The sequence below is a fragment of the Pantherophis guttatus genome, chromosome 2 (assembly GCF_059756535.1).
Source record: "Pantherophis guttatus breed Tessera chromosome 2, ASM5975653v1, whole genome shotgun sequence".
Taxonomy (NCBI): domain Eukaryota; kingdom Metazoa; phylum Chordata; class Lepidosauria; order Squamata; family Colubridae; genus Pantherophis; species Pantherophis guttatus.
The window spans coordinates 29,394,670-29,413,785 of record NC_142064.1 but is presented as its reverse complement, the minus strand read 5'-3'; the positions used below and the strand labels follow the sequence as shown (position 1 = coordinate 29,413,785).

At 40.2% G+C, this 19,116-nt stretch overlaps 1 long non-coding RNA gene across 1 annotated transcript; it reads left to right on the top strand.

Annotated features, from left to right (window-relative positions):
* The first annotated feature begins 7,123 nt into the window (after window positions 1-7,123).
* Window positions 7,124-18,717, top strand: LOC148115059 (uncharacterized). Its single transcript, XR_015731878.1, has 2 exons — window positions 7,124-7,401; window positions 18,248-18,717. It is a non-coding gene; the product is annotated as an uncharacterized LOC148115059 (long non-coding RNA).
* The last annotated feature ends 399 nt before the right edge of the window (window positions 18,718-19,116 follow it).

The window sequence follows — 19,116 nt, the reverse complement described above, 5'->3', positions numbered from 1 at the left end:
TATTGTTCTTTCTCTAATCTAGGAAATCAGTTTGTTCATCTCACCAAACTCTCTCAATTTCACCAACCATACCTCCCTGGTGGTTTATGTGGAATTTTTCCATCTTGCTTTTCTGATTCTTCCATCAAGTATTCTAGGGGGCTGAATCCTCAAATTTAGCAATCCATCAAAGTTGGCCTACATATGCTAAGAGATCCTTACATATAAGTATATCCTCATAAATAGTTACACTCAGATAACTAAACACTAGCATAGCTTATAGGGCTAAAAGAGAGAAAGAGGAAAAGAAGCAAGAGAGTTAAAGGTCTATTGGAATAACATGCTAGCCCAGTGAAGGCAAACCTTTTTGGCACTGAGTGCCCAAAGTGGAACATGCACGCCCCAGAGCGCTGGAAACCAGAAGACTTCAGGTTTCCTGCATGCGCATTCCATCTGGTCTTCATGCGCGCCGGAGCCCTGCGCACCGGCCACTTAATCTTCCGGTTTCCAGCTCTCCAGTGCGTGTGAAGATCAGCTGGCGTGCTAGAAATCCGAAGAGCAGCTGGCGATGGCACAGGTGCCCACAGAGAGGGCTCTGCGTGTCACCTGTGGCATGCGTGCCATAGGTTCGCCATCACGGTGCTAGCCATTAGAAAGGGTAAAATTAACCATGGGGCAGGGTGAGCAAACCTGGTGCAACTCAATGTCAGATATTTTTGGTACTTGAGAATGGTATCAAGAGGAGCAATAATGCAAATGGGATGGGATGGGATGGGATTTTTCATTTTTTTTTCTTTTTAAGAAAAAGGGAGGATTGCAGAGATTATACCACAATTTTTGTACGCTGTAATTACTGACTCAAAATTGTCACCAGTTTTAACTAAAATAATAATGATCAGAAGAGGCCCCGAGAAAACTAACAATCCAAAATAAATCTTAAGCTTTCAGATCCCTCAGTAGGAAAGAACATATAGCTTGGTGCACCTGGAAGTCAACAGATTAGAAAAGGCTGCTTTGGATCCATGCGCATAGCAAACATCAAGCCACATGGCTTTAGGTGATTCCAAGGGAAAAGGAGTGTCAAAAAAAATCAAGAAGACAGCTTTGATTACATGATTGCAACTGCCATCTTGACTTTTTGATTCCCATTGCAGATGCCCCATGGTGATACCTTCTTGGAAATTTATGCTGAGCTCTGTAATCCAAATTGACAAAAAATAAGAATAAAAAATAAATAGAAGGGACAGACGATGAAATTATGGACAGTAGCAGCATAACTCTTTTTCTAACCACCTACACTTTCCAGATGCATGAGTCTTCAGCTCCTATCAGACTTGCTGGCTGGAAAGATGGAATTAAACAGATCCAGACAGAAGTTGATTGGGAAAGTCTAGGCTAGAGTTTCCAACTTGGGACTAAAACATCTTTAAAAAAAACAGAATAGAAAAATGTGGCAGAGGAAAAGGGGCTTGCAATGGTCTGATAAGGATCTATACTGCCGACAAAATAGAACAACCAATGGGTAAGAGTAAAATTTAACTGCTATTCAACAATTCTCTTAACAAATCTTCTTCTTCTTCTTCTTCTTCTTCTTCTTCTTCTTCTTCTTCTTCTTCTTCTTCTTCTTCTTCTTCTTCTTCTTCTTCTTCTTCTCCTCCTCCTCCTCCTCCTCCTCCTCCTCCTCCTCCTCCTCCTCCTCCTCCTCCTCCTCCTCCTCCTCCTTCCTAGAGTATTCCCGCAAGTGCAGGGTCTGCTTTTCGAATCATTGAATGCCACTTTGCATGGTTAGCTGCATCTCCAGTGCCCATGGTTTGCATATCTTTGTTGATGGTATCTTACCATCACTGTTTTGGGAGCCCCCGAGGTTGCTGGCCATTGACTTCTAGTTGTTAGGCAGTCTTGGCAATGGTGGAAGGTGCTGCTTTCAGGACATGTCCATACCAGCGGCGCTGGCCTTCTCTCACCTTCTCTATAATTGGTGCCACATTAAAATGTTGTCGAATGGTGTCATTTGTGATGTGCTAAAGAAGGGAAATGCCCGATATCCAATGGAGCATTCGCATTTCCATGGCATGGAGATATCTTTCGGTCCCTGTTGTTGCTGCCCAGCATTCAGTACCATACAGTGACACAGGGCGGATGGCTGTCTTGTAAATCTTAGATTTAAGACCGGTTGGCATTTGTCTGTCACATAACCCACCAGTGAGTTCTCGTCAACATTCTCGCCAAGGCTGCATTCACCCTTGCTCTCACCTCGCCATTGATGTCACCATTGCCTTGGAGGTGGGATCCTGACACCGAAAAATATCCACCTTCTTTAGGTTTTTCTCCATTGATTTGAAGTGTTACAAATCTACATTGGATATCATTTGGCACTTTCTCTCAAAGAATAGTTTAGTTTGGATCGATGATTGATGCATCCATTTTTCAAAGATTAATCCTTCTGTTTTTCTGTATGTGGAGATGTTTTCTGGATTGTGTTCTTCTTCGTTACAATCATTTGGAAGCTCACATGTCATTTGGAATTCATTTGGAAGCTCACATATAAGGGTTAATTCTTCTGTCTTCAAAATGTTGGAGGAATGGTTTACTAAGAAATATCAAAGCTTTTTCCAAAATGCCAAAGCACATCCTAGCTGAAAGGCTCTATTTTTATAAGCAGATCTATTTTAAACCAAAGCTCAAATCCATTACATTGCATTATCTTCACACGTGCTAGCAGGATGAGAAAAATAGAAAAACGAAGGATGTTGCCCAGTTAGAACCAGTACCTTGGCAGACACGTGCCAGCTTCCCTTTCATAGCTTTAGCCTTTGCTTTTGTTTTTTTTCCCTCTTGGAAGGGGCTTAGAAATCATTCAACGTGAGCGAAAGACATCAGTGCACTTTGATCACTCTGTTACAATATGCAGTGCTGTTAATTCTGTTGTCATTCCACATCAGCGTCATATTGAGCTGTTTTTATTCTTGGTTGAAAGACGAGCTGACAGAGCTGGCATTCTATCCATGTGCCTTCACAATGCAGGAGAAATGTTCGGCTTCTTATGAAAAGGCAACGATACAACAATGATCAAATGAAATGGAGCCAAGAATTAGGGTTTCCTCTCTTCTTTCCAAATTCTGCCATTCCATAAAAATGAAGGATGTTAAGAAGGATTCCACTTAAGTTTTTAGAAGGGGAGTAGTTTTGTGAAAAAGCCAGTTTGGATTTTCTGAATGAAAATCCAGGATGCAACTATAGGCACGTTTCTCTTCTCTCTCTCTCTCTCTCTTTCTTTCTTTCTTTCTTTCTTTTTTTTTTGGGAATGGGCCAACTTCATAAATACTTTCTTGCCCTTTCTCTGTCCTCATGCTAAATTGGCTAGCTGAGATGGATTTGATGGAATCAATATATTTATCTGAAGGTCTTTTATGTCTCATAGTCAAGTCTAGTAAATCAAGTATAAGGGCTATGTGTAAAATCCCTTCCAAAGGCAAACACTAAATTATGACTGTTATTCTATAAAATGTTTGATCAGAATGGGCTCACTGCTTGAATCTCGTTCATGATAATTGTCTTAAAAATGCAGTGAGAAATGAAGGTGTAGATTAAATGACCATTTTCCACTAGAATTCTGAAGCATCCCAAACTCTCAAGTATACCTGCAAATGGACAGATTGCTACTCTGGTGTACACTTGTTCTTGCTCATATTTTATCTTCCTGCTCATGCAGCATATCCATTCAAGTGAGGATTTCCAGCACAGTTGCTCAAAGACCAGAAATACCGTTGCCAATTTTCAGGAAAAAAAGAGTTCTATATAAGGGAAGCAGTGGTTCAGTGTCTAAGATGCTGAGCTTGTCGATCAAAAAGATCGGCAGTTCAGCGGTTCGCATCCCTAGTGCCACGTAACGGGGTGAGCTCCCATTACTTGTCCCAGCTTCTGCCAACCTAGCAGTTCAAAAGCACGTAAAAAATGCAAGTAGAAAAATAGGGACTACCTTTGGTGGGAAGGGTAACAACGTTCTATGAATCCTGGAAACATCTGGAACAAGCCAACAAAAAGTATATCTTGCTGGGTGTTTGATACTGACCACCAAACAAGTTAGAAGGGGCAGATAAAGCAGGTAACTGAGGCTTAAAAAAACCTTGAAAGGGTATTACGGGACATTTCAATCACCTAGATATCTAATTGGAAGACTTCTGCCAAATACATAATGTCAGATAAATTTTCACTTGTGCTGGTCATATTTGTTCAAAAGATTTAAGACAGGCATTAGAACTACTTTGGATCTGGAATTGATGAAAGATGTTAAATTGATAGAAACCTTTGCAAGTGGCTTTTAGAAAATAAACTAAAATAAGGAAGATGCCACGGAAAGAAAACCTTAGAAATAAATGTATTGTGGATGACTGAGACTTCTAAAGATGAAAATTAAACCCAGTCTCAAACAGTTCTTGTGAGGAAGAAAACTAGGAGACATCTAAAGGAGCCCTTGTGGTCCCATAGGCAGCTTGCAAAGGGGCTGAAACTAAAGAAGGAATGATGATTGGAAATGTAGTGCCAGTCTTTCCTGATTAGTATGATGCTCCACTACATACAGTGTTTCCATGAAAATAAGACCGTATGTGTGTGTGTGTGTGTGTGTGTGTTTCTTCTAGCCAGGTTTTCCCTACATAACCAAGGTTTTTCTGCAGCTCCAGCTCAGTAGAATCACATCCACTCGATTCTGGGCTTTTTTCTTTTCTAACAGCTAGCAAGCTCTTCCTGCTAGGTGGGAGACCTAAATAGATCTATTTCTACACGGGTTTTCTCCCGTGTAAAATTGGAGGTTTCTTGGCAACGTTTCGACAAAGTCTCATTCGTCATCTTCAGGCTGGTGTTCTCGGCTTCGTGCTTCTAGGAGCAATGTGTGTGATCACAGCTGAGAACACCAGCCTGAAGATGACGAATGAGACTTCGTTGAAATGTTGCCAAGAAACCTCCAATTTTACTGGGAGAAAACCCGAATAACCAAAGACCTACATATTATATATGTAAAAATCATGCTAGGGCTTATTTTTTGGGCAGGCCTTATTTTTGGGGAAACATGGTAGTAAATGTTTGTGCTTTTTCCCTACTGCAAAGCAAAGTCACAAAATCACCAAGAGGGGACACAGTACTGGCTGAAGTACTCAGTTTTACACTAGGCCATTAGCCAGCTGGAAGAAAGGAAGGGAATCCTGGCCAAATTAAGAAGATCCTTGGTAGCTAGAAGGTGATATGATGTTGCTACTTTAGTTGCTGATATTATATAAAACGTTCGCTGTTTTTATAAACTGGAAGTCTTCTAGAACCTTCTGATGAGAGGCAATACAAATGTATGAATAAATAACATATTTTGGGACTAAAAATTTATTCTACCAAAAGAAGAAGAAAAATAGCCCTTAGCAACTGATGCAGGAATAATATTTCAGGATGTTTATATCTTCCAAGGCCAGTTATGATTATACTTTAGGTTGTCTAGAGACATCCCCAATGCAAACCATTGTATTTAATTCCACCTAAGCAGAGGGCACTGCCTTGTGCTTTCTTCCAACAAATCACAAGGTTTAAATTGCAAGGTAAAAGCGCAAGCAGCCGGTGGGAGGAACTGAGCTATCGCTGGGGTGAATCATGCTCCCCTGCTTTGTGTTGTCTTCAAGTGAGCCATAGTTGGGACTCGTTAATAACTGATCCACAGGGGAAATGGTGTGATGTGTCCTCATTGTCTTTGGTGACAAAGGCAGGCAAAGAAAGTTTTTATAGCTATTTTTGCAACCTACACTCTGCAAGCAATTCTGAAAGGGAGATGCACTTTTTGCAGGAGACAAAAATAACATTAAGGAAATAATCCCCTTGTGTTTGTCTTAATGATCCTTGGAACAGCAAAGAAAACAGTGCTGTTAGCCAAGGTAAAATGAATGTGTTTAAGGCTGACATGGAGAAAAAAGCGGGAGGGAGGCAAGTAAAGAACAAGGACCAAAATCTAATTTGGCTGAGAGCTACTATTGGTTCTGCACCGTCACATTCATGAGTTTTTCCACAGAGTTCAGTTTAATTGCCTGTCAACTCCAGAGGGAATTGGCAAATGGACTTGGTAGTGAATGTCTGAATGGACCAAATTAGTAGCTCAACCAATTTAATGGGCCAATGCTTCAAAACGCTGAATGACCACTTGACGGCAGCAAAGAGATACAGGGGATGTTTTGCTGCCATCTGTTTTAGCTATCCCTCTTTATGTGAAGCCATCTCAGACTATGTGACATATCTATAAGCTTATTCCATCACGTGAGGAATATGGGAATTTAAAGCAGTGGTCTGTACGTTGGATTAAAATGGAAAATGGAATTCCATTTGCTTTTTAATAACTATCTACAGCCTGATTCTTATTTTCCTCTGTGGAGCAAGGACCCAAAATACTCAGCATAAGCAAGGAAACAGATACCCAGAAAGTATGGTATAAATCAATAAATGTCAACTTCATAAAATACACAGAATTGGATCCAAACTTATCAATGCGTAGGAGAAGTTTTCTGAAGCCGCTGGATGAGATGTGTTATGACATGAAAATGAACTAAAGTTGATTGAATCTGGGTTTTACCTAATACATGTGAAAGTATACCTCCATGAAAGTGAGCAGTTTAATTTATTTTTAAAAAAAAATATTATTATATTGCTTTTCTAGTACTAATACCTACAAGAAACTGTTCCAAGAGAATATTCAAATTAATGTAGGTTGCACAGTATTCTGTATGAATTGAAACCAAGATAGCAGAAACAGAATTAGAAAGTACTGTAGAATGATTATCAACACAGTAAACATGTTAGATACCAGCACTGAAGATTAAAGTGGTTTCAAGTGCTGGACAAACAAAAATCTTTTTAGTAGATTAACAACAACATATTCACAGTTAAGAATATGGTCCTTTAGAGGACTATTTACCTATTGGGAGACGTCCAGTTGGGCTGTAAAGGTGAAAACAGTTAAACCCAGAAATTGGCAACATTTGTACCAAATCTAGATTTGGCTCTCAGTCTCGCCAGATGTCCAGGTGGATGCATAATGCTTCGTGGAAGGAAAGTCTTCCAGTGGTCAGCAAAAGCACTTGCTCCTTTTTGTTGTTTTCCCAATTCTCTAGGACTTTAAGGCAGCTTGAGGAGCATTGGACCATACCTAGTCACCAGTCCCAGAAGGAAATTGCTGATGGCGTTGGTGAATGTTTCGTGTGTGGGAGAACAGGAAGGAAGAATTTGCAGTCAGACAGTGGAACAGCCATGAGACTAAAGGGCAACTATCAGTGAAGAAGTGGATGTGGATTCCAATGAACCAACTGCATGAGAACTGAAGGGAGAAGCAGAGCCCAGCAGCCACTCCACTTCATCAGGAAAGCTGACAGCCGACAACCATCCAGCCAGCAGCTGGTAAAGCCCCTTCTTTCTTCTCCCTTCCCATCATGGAGTGAAAAACTGTGCAAAGTCCACAATATAGCAGCAGTTCAGAAGAGTAGCTGACATCAAGAGAAGATAACTAACTTCTTGGTGGCTCAATTAACAAAGGAGAAAAGAACTATTTATAAGAGTACTTGGGATCAGATACACACAATGCTATAGACACAATGTATGGTTTGTTATACTGATGTATAGATGTACAGTGTAGACACACTGTATGGTTTGTTGTATAGATGTATTATAGTGCTAAGTGTTAACTTAGTGGTTAAGAAGTAAGTGTGTTTGTTGAGCCTTTTGTATAATAAACGCCCAATACTATTCTCTTTGTACCATTTCAAAAGGAATCTTCTTACACACCTGATACAAATAAGTCTAGGGGCTCCATTCCACTGGCTCACCTCTTATTTGGTTATTTTCTTCTCCTTTTCTGTTAACAGGCATTCCTTTTGATGGGTGCATTTATGTAACTTTTGGAAAGTCAGGAGCCTGACTGTCCTTGTGATTCCCATCCTCCTCCTGTTTATATTTCGCTGTTAAATCCAAGTCATATCACTAAGTGCTGCTCAATTAGCTAAGATTTAGGAAAGATATCAACAAAAAATGGATCCACATATTCAACCATATCACAAGACTCTTATTGGTAGTAGTTATTATTAGTGGGTTTTAGAATTTGGTCTTGGTGCTTCTGTATTATAGAATTTATTGGGTGAGCAGCAGACAAATACGAGGCGGTTAGTGGGCAATGGTGAACAATAGAAGGTTTGATCTTTGCATATCATGCACCTATTTTCTCAACCACCAGGCATTATGCAGTTCCATCTTTATTTTTATTTTATTTTTTTTGTTTGTCAAACATGTACATGATAACAGGTATAAGTATAAACATGGACATAAACATAGGAAATGAGTACAAATAAATGGGGAGAGTAGGACAGGGACGGTAGGCACGCTGGTGCACTTATGCACCCCCCCTTTACGGAGCTCTTAGGAATGGGGTGAGGTCCAGGGTAGACAATTTAAGGTTGAAGCTGTGAGGGTTTGAGGATGTAACAACAGAGTCAGGTAGTGCATTCCAGGTATTGACCACTCTGTTGCTGAAGTCATATTTTCTGCAGTCGAGTTTGGAGCGATTTACCTTGAGTTTGTATCTATTGTTTGCCTGTGTATTATTGAGGTTGAAGCTGAAGTAGTCCTTGACAGGTAGGACGTTGTAGAAGACAATTTTGTGTACTATGCTTACGTCAGACCGTAGGTGGTGTAGTTCCAGGCTGTCCAAGCACAAAATGTTGAACCTGAAAATCTTCTCTTTTGTAGTAAAAATAAGATGCTAATCTAGGCCGATTCTATAAAACAAGTCTCTCTCTCTCTCTCTCTCTCTCTCTCTCTCTCTCTCTCTCTCTCTCTCTCTCTCTCTCTCTCTCTCTCTCTCTCTCTCTCTCTCTGTGTGTGTGTGTGTGTGTGTGTGATGCTGCTCTATTTCTTAAGGACAGAATAACTTGAAATGCCTTGCAGAAACCCTGTACCAAACAAAAAGATCTCGGTTTCTCCAGCAGATGTTTTCCCCCTGCGTGCAACAGGAAAAAGTGTTTGCCAAGCCTTCAGCCATGTAACATTTTGCAGCTTCTCCTCAGGTCACTCGCACTGCTGCAAAAATAAGCTGCCTGGAATTGCATTGGCATTGTGTTAATCACCACCTGAATAATTTTGCCAAGAACCTGGAAATCAGTCCCTCCAGAATGGAAGAACAAAACTCAGAACATTATGTACGCAAAGAAAAATGATTAATCATTAATGTATCCAGGAAACAACTTGATCAAAGTAAAATGAGGCTAAGGACCATTAATCAAGGTGCGAAGCATCTACGGCTCCTGTGTTCATACACCTTGAAATATGCCCTGCCGAACAAATATGTATAGGACTTCACTGCAGAGTAACTAAATTATGCAAACCAAACATTTGCCATACAGGCTTCATGTTTCATGCCATGTTCTTTCCATTCTTTACTTCCGATATAAAACTATACCTATGTATTGTAAGTCAGTAAAGATTTTACAATATAAGTGTTACAACACAAAACAAAACTTACAGCCACATGCTTTAGGTGAGAACGCTGATAGATGCAGTCCGTCACATCAGTAGAGTATCAGCCTGAGTATAGGCTCAGATTTCTCCTAGAAATTATTGTTATATGGGATATTGGTTAGCTCCGAGGTATCTTAAACATTTCAGAAAAACCGAGATTTTTATTTTGCCATTCTTCAGTCATTCTTCTCTTATCACTCTGTCTCTCTGTCTCTGTCTCTCTCCCTGTCTCTCTGTCTCTCTTTCTGTCTCTCTGTCTCTGCTCTCCTTCTGTCTCACTCTGTCTCTCCCTGTCTTTCTGTCTCTCTCTCTGTGTGTGTGTGTGTGTTTCTCTCTCTCTCTTTCTCTGTGTGTCTCTCTGTCTCACTCTGTCTCTCTCTCTCTCTCTCTCTGCCTCTCTCTGTCTCTGTCTCTCCCTGTCTCTCTCCCTGTCTCTCTCTCTGTCTGCCTCTGTCTGTCTGTCTGTCTGTCTCTGTCTGTCTGTCTCTCTCTCTGTCTTTCTCTCTCTGTCTTTCTCTGTCTCTCTCTCTCTCTCTGTGTGTGTATGTCTCTCTCTCTCTCTGTGTCTCTCTCATCTCTCTCTGTCTCTCTACCTCTGTCTCTCTCTGTCTCTCTCTGTCTCTCTCTGTGTCTCTGTCTCTGTCTCTCTCTGTCTCTGTCTCTGTCTGTCTGTCTGTCTGTTTCTGTCTGTCTCTCTGTCTCTGTCTCTCTCTGTCTCTGTTTCTCTCTCTGTCTGTCTCTCTCTCTGTCTGTCTCTCTCTGTCTCTCTGTCTCTGTCCCTCTCTCTCTATCTCTCTGTCTTTGTCTTTGTCTCCCCCCCCCCCCATGCACAAATGTATAATACCATGCTGTTTCCTTTCAGGACAAGCAACATTACACAAGGTCCTGAAAAAGAAGGTGTGTGTGTGTGTGTGTGTGTGTGTGTGTGTAGAGAGAGAAAGACACAACGAGAGAGATATAGCAAATGAAGGCTGTAGTCAAGTAATATGGTGTCATGTAAAACATACATCCTTTGGAAGACTAGACTACTTGGTATACACATTGCCAGTGCAATACAAGAAACCTGATCAGAAGCAGCCATGAGTTTTGTGGTATCTCAGCATGTTCAGGTTTATTCTGGAATAAACGACCATGAATGGTTGCCACTACTTTACATATATATCTATGTCTATGTCTATGTCTATGTCTGAGTGTTAAGTGAAGAGTAAGGTCTGAGGAAAATAGAATACAAAAAAATGCAACAAGGAGTACAATGTGGGGGGAAAGGTGCATGGCTTCAAATGCACAGGCATGGCCCCAACTTGAATTTCTTGGATATCCATTCTAACAAAGACGGCCCTGCTGGGCTGACTGAGCTATTCAGGAACTGAAGTCAACCTACAGCTTAGATCAAGGGTCTCCAACCTTGGAAACTTTAAGACTTGTGGACTTCAACTCCCAGAGCAAAGCTGGCTGAGGAATTCTGGGAGTTGAAGTCCACAAGTCTTAAAGTTGCCAAGGTTGGAGACCCCTGGCTTAGATTATGTCACTTTCATCTATCATACTCCCCAACAGAGTTTCTTGCATAGGGGAAGAAGTGGGATTACTTTCTCCCAAGCTTTGGCCTGGAAAGGTTGGAACCCTTTGCTGGTTAGGTTTTGTTGTTGCTGGTTGGATTCATGAATTTGTTTCATGTTTTTATTCTTATTGCATATTTGTTACGTTAAGTATGTTGTGAGATGCTCAAGTCAATTTAGAGTTTGGCAGTGCATAAATTGAAATAAACTGTATTGCATTGCATTATAGCTAAGCCTGATGGAAGATGGGAGATCTGAATTTCATCCAAAGCACCACCTGTATGTATGCCACAAACAAAATCCAATGTGTGCTTCTTACATCAACAGCCAAGGCACAAATGAGACGAACAGATTTTCGAAAAGATAAGCAGGTGGAATTTTGTGTTGGCAGTGGTAGAAAACTTTGTCTATATCTGAGCTGATGCAGTGAAGCCAAATATTTTGTTATTCATTTCCACCATCCAGATTGTGGTGGTGGGGGGGGGAGAGATTCTTTCAGGAACTGAGATGGAGATGTTTTTCTTTTATAAGTAAAATCATGTGACATTCACACTTGATCCTGTGAACAGTGTGGTTTGTGAAATTCCAGTTAGATCAATAGATACAGTTTTAATAGGCTGCCTTTGGACAAATGCAGGTTGATGATCAGAGGTTCATGGGCCAAGCAGAAGTTAAACATGACAGCAGTTGAGAAAAATCAAAGGTAGTTCATCTCCAGCAGAAGCAGGATGAAAATGCAAGTTTGTCCTCCCACTGTGAATACAGACCAGTAAAAGGTCTGTCCAGTGGGAGCCACTTTGGTGCAGTGGTGAAGGCAGTGGTCTAGAAAGCAGCAGAGTGAGATTAGCCTCTCTTAAGCATGAAAGCCACCTGGGTGACATTGAGCCAGTCACTCTCTCTTAGCCTAACTCACCTTGCAGGTGGTTGTTATGAGGAAAGTAGGAAGAGGAAGGAATATTGGTGTGTTCACCACCTTAAGTTGATCAAAACATGTTACAAAAATGGGATAAAAGGGTTGTTATGGTTTGTCTCACGCAGTCAGCCAGATGTTGAGATCAGCATTTTTGTCCATCTATTGAATCTTCCCCAAGGGAAGATGTTGTTTGATGATATTAAGGGCATCATTGCAGAGTGTAATCTGTTTCAATGACAGCTGCCTTCTGCAATTGACTAATGGTGATTTTGTCAATGCTGATGGTGTTCAAGTGGTGCTTTAGATGTTTTGGGATTATATATAAGATACCTAATACTAGTTTTGCCTGTGAGGTAGGTTGCTTTGCTTTCTTCGTATTTTGTGATTTTCTCCAGTTCTTCCTCTTGCAAAAAAGCTGAAGAAACAGTGAGCCACCTAGTTAGCTGTCCACGTCTTCCCACTTGAGACTTGAAATCCTTAACTCAAGCCGTCTTTGGTATGCCTACACTAAATATGGTAGGACAGTTGATGGAGAGCATCTCAGAAGATTAGGAAGACTGGTGGGAAACAGCTTCTCCCTTTATCTTTCTGATATACAGGTCTTTTGTGATTGTTCATTGCAGCTTTTGTGTGAATCCTGCAGTACTGAGATGAAGGCATTTGAATGGCAACTTCCCATTTTCCTAGTGTGAAACAATGAAAAAGGGTTGACAACAGTGTGATTCATAAGTCTGAAATGGGACTTAGCCCCTCTGTTTCCTGAATGAGCTCATCTGCTCCTCATCTTGTGCTAAATAACTCCAAACAGCTTGTGTTCGACACCTCTATTTATACACTGCGTCATTTCTTTCTTTCTTTCTCTCTCTCTCTCTTTTCGCTTTTCTTTGAATCTTCAGCTTATCTGTCCAATATATTATAGGAGTTAATTATATGGTTTGTTTTGTTCCTTTAGTTAATCTTTTTCTAACTTAAAAGACAGAAAATAACTACCGGTAAATTAAAAATGAGGGAAAATGTTGTTTAAAACCGACTTTAACAGTAAGAATCATTCATTTCATTCACTTACTTTTAGATCAGAGAATTCAGCATACTTGTAGGATGTGCTCATGTGTGAAACCGGTCCATAGCCAGGAAAGATCATTATCAGCTCTTTAGAAGACGGTTGATACATGTCATAAGGTTCCAAGAAATTTGACATGCCACAAAGCCATTATTAATTCATCTAGCCCAGCTTATCTGCCCTCACTTTCTGAACTTGATGCCCTCAAGGTATTTTAGACATCAGACTTGTAATCTTGAGGTGTTGGCAAGACTGGTCAATTCTGACAGACAGCAATTCTCTAGAGTCACAGGCAAGGTCATTCCCACTTCCATAACCCAAGAATTTTAAGGATAAACAACCTGGATGCTAAATACACCACCTCTCTCTTCAAAATGAACAACTCTTTCAATCTTTTCCCATCTCACATGATGCAATTGACATTACCTTCCTTCCACTATCATCTGCCCTTCCTTCAGGGCAGATGATAGTGGAAGGAAGGTAATGTCATCATGGACTTACAAAGGCTCATTTCATGCTTATTAATTTGTCCCATAATCAACTACACTAAACTCCTACTGAATCCAGCAAAATCCCACCGCTGGTTCCTGGCAATGCACCACAGGTTGATCTTGCCTGTCTGGGGTTTTTGTGTGTGTGTGTGTGTGAGAGAGAGAGACACACACAGAGAGAGAGAGAGACAGAGAGAGAGACAGAGAGACAGAGACAGAGAGAGACACACACAGAGAGACACACACAGAGAGACAGAGAGAGAGACGAGAGAGAGAGACAGAGAGAAAGAGACAGAGACAGAGAGAGACAGAGAGAGACACACAGAGAGAGAGACACAGAGAGAGACACAGAGAGAGACACACAGAGAGACAGAGAGACAGAGAGAGACAGACAGAGAGAGAGAGAGACAGAGAGATAGAGACAGACAGAGAGACAGAGACAGACAGACAGAGAGAGACAGACAGAGAGAGACAGACAGACAGACAGACAGATGGAGACAGACAGAGAGAGACAAAGAGAGACAGAGAGAGAGACAGAGACAGACAGAGAGAGACAGAGAGAGAGAGAGAGAGAGAGAGAGACAGAGACCGAGATAGAGGCAGACAGACAGAGAGAGACAGAGTTATAAGAGAAGACTGACTAGCGGCAAAATAAAAATCTTGGCTTTTTCTGAAATGTTTAACATACTTTGGAGCTAACCAATATCCCACATAACAATAATTTCTGGGAGAGAAAAAAAAAGTTCCTATTAGCAACAAGAGATTGGTTTTAACAGGTTTGAGAGAGCTACCTTCTCCAAATTCTCTCCCACTGTTTCTCCATTAGATTTTGGTTCTGCTGCATAGTGGAATTTTGACATGTATCTCTAGCAGAGAACAGGCTCAGAGAAAAAGAAATTTGATTTGGTACTGCAAATGTTATACATTGTCTGCTTTTGTTTCTCTCTCTCTCTCTCCCCTCCCCAATCTTTTAGCACTTCAAACCTGGTAATGAAAAACTTTTGCATCCTCCTCTGTACTTGACACTTCCTTCTTTCATATGCCTCAGTCTTGCCACAATCACCAGAGAAATGATACCGTCAGTTAACTACCCTCCTTGGGTACCTCTGTGGAATCTGAAGAAAATTCTGGGCATTCACTCTCAAACTTTCTAGCAAGGCTTCCTGGTTTTTCCTCGCTCTTAGAATGGCAAATCATCTCCATTAAGATGATTTGTGTATGTGTTGAACTTATAAGGCAAAAGACCTGGTGCCTTTTCGAATAGGATGATTGCAGATGACCAATTGGTAACAGAAGCACTTCAAAAGAGAAGCAGCAGAGGCAGATTGAATAATGGTTTGCTGAGGGGATTACGGCACCGCATTAAAAAACAACAACAACCCACATCTTTGAGAGAGAAGACAGCTGGCTTTGCCATGCATGACAATTTTGAAAGTTTTTCTCCTTCTGAGTTAATGGGAATTATTTTTGGAGGGACTTGCCAGAATCTCACTTACCTCAGACTTGCACAGTATCAGATTAAAACTTGCCGGTTTTTTTTTAAAATGTTTTGTTGTATTTCCTCATCCTTCCACCTTCCTCTGTTCAGTCAAATCTTCATATTTCTCCAAGGAAATGATCTCCACTTCCATTCTCATAAAGGTTCAGTAAAAGAGGAGAAAGAGGGCAAAATATTTTCCTTGTTTCTAGGCACCCATTGCTACCTCAGGATCTAATTACATCAGCCAATTACCCGGCTCCTTTCTAGAACCCAAAACCCAAAAGCTCCGGATGCTGGTACTTTTAGGCACAATGAGAGAACAGCCAATGACCCAGTGGCAACCAGTGATTGACATATCAAGAATGGTTGCAGGAATTGTGTATGCCTGGTCTAATGAAAAGAAGGACTAGGGGTGACATGATAGCAGTGTTCTAATATCTAAGGAGCTGCCAAGAAAAAGGGGAGGGGGTGTCAACCTATTCTCCAAAGCACCTGAGGGCAGGACAAGAAACAATGGGTGGAAACTAATCAATGAGAGAAGCAAGCTAGAACTAAGGAGAAATTTCTTAACAGCAATAACAAATAACCAGTGGAATGGCTTGCCTTCAGAAGTTGTGTGCTTCATCACCGGAAGATTTTAACTGGACAACCACTTGTCAGAAACGGTATAGCAGTGGGTTGGAATAGAAGACCTCCAAGATCCCTTGAAACTCTGTTATTCTGTTAAGAAAAAAGCCTTAAATTACTTTCCACAGTAGCTGCCAATATGCTGCTTTGATTTTGAGTCTGTATTAGGAAACACAGGAGAGCAGCATTGTGAGGGTGAAACACATAACAACTCAAAATATAAGATAAATGTGGATGAATGTGCATGGAAGAATCTGTCAATGGAAGAGGTACTCTTTATTTCCCCCATCTACAACTCTTCCCTCAGATAGATCTGTTTCTTGGCTGAGAGTTTGATTTTTTTTTTTGACCCTGCAGAACCTTGAGGTAAATCAATGAAATGAGTTGATTCTGTAAGTATGTTTTGTGAACTCAACCACTGCACCAAAAGATTCTTCTCTAAAGCGACTGAGCTAGGAACTTCAAAGGCAGGCTTCCAAGAAGCTTCCTAAGTTATGTTATAGACCAGGGGTCTCCAACCTTGGCAACTTTTCATGCCTTGTGTATCACCAAATGATCTCCCTCCCCCAAACAGGAAGAGAAAAGCCAAAGTCTTCTGAAGTCTCACATTAGATCACCAAAATTGGTGACAGTAAGAATTTCACAATTTCATCAGGTTTTAGCAAGAGCTCAAGAAATTTCAGCACTTTTACTCGAGGTCTTATAAATAAGAGGGTTTGGTGGTTCCAAGAAGACACTGTAAGAATGTTGAAATATCTTAAAAGAACTTGCATGCTTTCATCAATGTTCATATTTTATTTATATGAAATAAAAATATGCAACACGAATGGTTTTCCATTAAGCAAAATGGTCTAAATACCTATAGTATAAACTTTTGTTTACTGCCACTAATCACATATAGTTCTAGAAAACATGGAACCCAAGGAAAAGAAGAAAAGAAGGAGGCACTTGAGTTACATGTTAGCTTTTAGATTGAGGATATAATGACTGCTCTGCCATGTATGTATCATTTCTGAGAAATACTTCCATACTTTGAAGGGAATGAGGTTAAAAGAGGACAAAGCAAAAGCTTGTGTCAACGGAACAGCCTTTCACGCGCCATCTTGTGGTGAACATTAGCCAAGCAACATACATGTTTGCTGTGAAAAGGAAGATTAGGGTTTTAGGATACATTCTATGTGCACCATAAGTCCATCTTAATATGCTATTCCTGGTATGTGATGTTTTGTATATATACAGAGAAATCAGCACTCTTGTAATCTTTGACTTTTAGGCTTGCTGTCAAACATCAGCCATAACACTAATGACTGTTTTGAACAATATGCAGGTTGTATTACCCGAATCTCTATTTTATATGTGAAATTATGACTGAAATATTTCTGCACCTATATTGGTTCACACTGTCAGGAAGTTTCTCCTTAGTTTTAGGTTGCTTCTCTCTTTGTTCAGTTTCCATCCATTGCTTCTTGTTTTGTCTTCTGGTGCTTTGGAAAATACTTTGCCCCCCCCTTCTTTCTGGCAGCCCCTTAAAAGCCTGTTGCTATCACACTCTTGGACAAAGCATGTGAGCCATTTCCTCCTTTCAGTGGTCCATGAAAGTGCACCTATAGTATGTAGATAACAGTTGAAAAAAGGTGAACAACATTTTTACAGAACTATAGATACGTTGAGGCTGGGTGTGACAAGGAATGGCTGGGAGGGGTGGGGCCAGGCGAGGCATCCATTGACATGAGTGATATTGAGTTGGCCATGCCTACCCAGTCACATGACCATCAAGCCTTGCCCACAAAATAAGTCATGCCCACAGAACCACTAGTTAAAAAAATTTAGAACCCACCTTTGGCCATCATCATTATAATGGTCACATTATAAGCAGCCCAGGCTGTATATGGCTGCACACAAAGTAATGTATGACACAAGATATAAATTAAGTTTATCTGCCATGAGCATTTTAGTCATTATTTATGAACTATGGCTAAAAAGGGAGGGAAAAAGCAGGAAGGGTGAGTTTTTCTACATTTAGGGAATGGATTCAAGACTATTTATTTATCTCATAGATTTATAAGGCTGTCCAACTTACCCAATGTGACTCATACAAAATTGAGAAAAATAACTAACTCCATATATTTTATAAAATACTGCACAGAATGATGACCAAATGGAACAATCAGACAACCAAAATATGTCTGCTCTTATTGTTGGTGGTGTTGGCCAACTCATTTATTCATCTCTGACCTAAATCAGGATCTCCCAATAGATTACTCCAATGGTCATAGAATGTGTTTGTGGAGATCTAGTAGGTCATCTACAAAAGTAATAATCCTGGTCCTATAAGAGAGAAAAGTTACTTTTAAAAATAAAGAAGTCATAGATGTTTATGTTTTGGGAAAGAAATTGTACCACAACTAGACAACAATTTTGGTTTCAATATATATATATATATTTAAAGAACAACACTCTAGACAAATTAGGAGGCAGCACATTTTTTCACTAAATAGCTCTGAAAAATTAATATGAGACAGGGAAACAAAATAATCTCTGTGCAAAGATGTCCAGGACTATATGTCATAGCACATGTGTTTCCTAATGTAGTTTTTCCTTCTTCCATAGTTACAACAAAAAGACCAGAATTTTTCACCAGTAATCAACCGCCAGACAAGCTGGGATTGATACCAGGATTAACACCAAACAATCAAGCAATAAACAATACCTAAATCAAAGAACTATCAATTCAGATAAGCAAGCAAGTGTTAAGCAACAGCCTAATCAAGGAACTATTCAAGTAGAAAACAGCACCTCCACTAACATTGACAAGGAGAGTTACTGTATATAAACAGAAAGCAAAACTCAACACCCTTCTAACTCTGAAGATGTTACCTAGTTGGGTAATGAAATGTCTGCAACCAAGCTCAAAGGGCACCAAGGACCCAATAGTTCAACCTTGAGTTAAATATTCTCTTTGATTGGTTGCTAAGAGTCAACACCACTTTGATGACACATAATTGATCGATCAATCAATCAATCAATGTTTTCTTTTAAATTTCTCAAAATTTCTCAATAAATTCTTTTTTTAAAATAAAGTGTTTAAAGCATTAATGTCAAAAGGAGAATTTCCATTAAAACTTTCACCACACCCAAGCCTGCACAATTGTACAGTTACCATTATATTTCAGTATTTTCCAATGGTCTGATCTGAAGCACTTCCTAAACTACTGGTAGTTTCTTCTCAATTTTTCTAGAGATGCATTAACTGGATGGTTTGACAGAGTAGAGGATATTCAGCCTGGCTAGTGACCTCCTTGCTATAATTATCTTTTGCTGGGAATACTTGGAAGAAGGGGTCTTCTATGATTATTTTATTTTTCGGGCATAACAATGTACCTTAGTTGCTGAAGGATTAAGGATCACTTTTTGGATGTCTAATTTTAGAAAATAGGTTGAAGGAAAATTACCTTAGAGGCTGAAAAGTCACTGCTTGT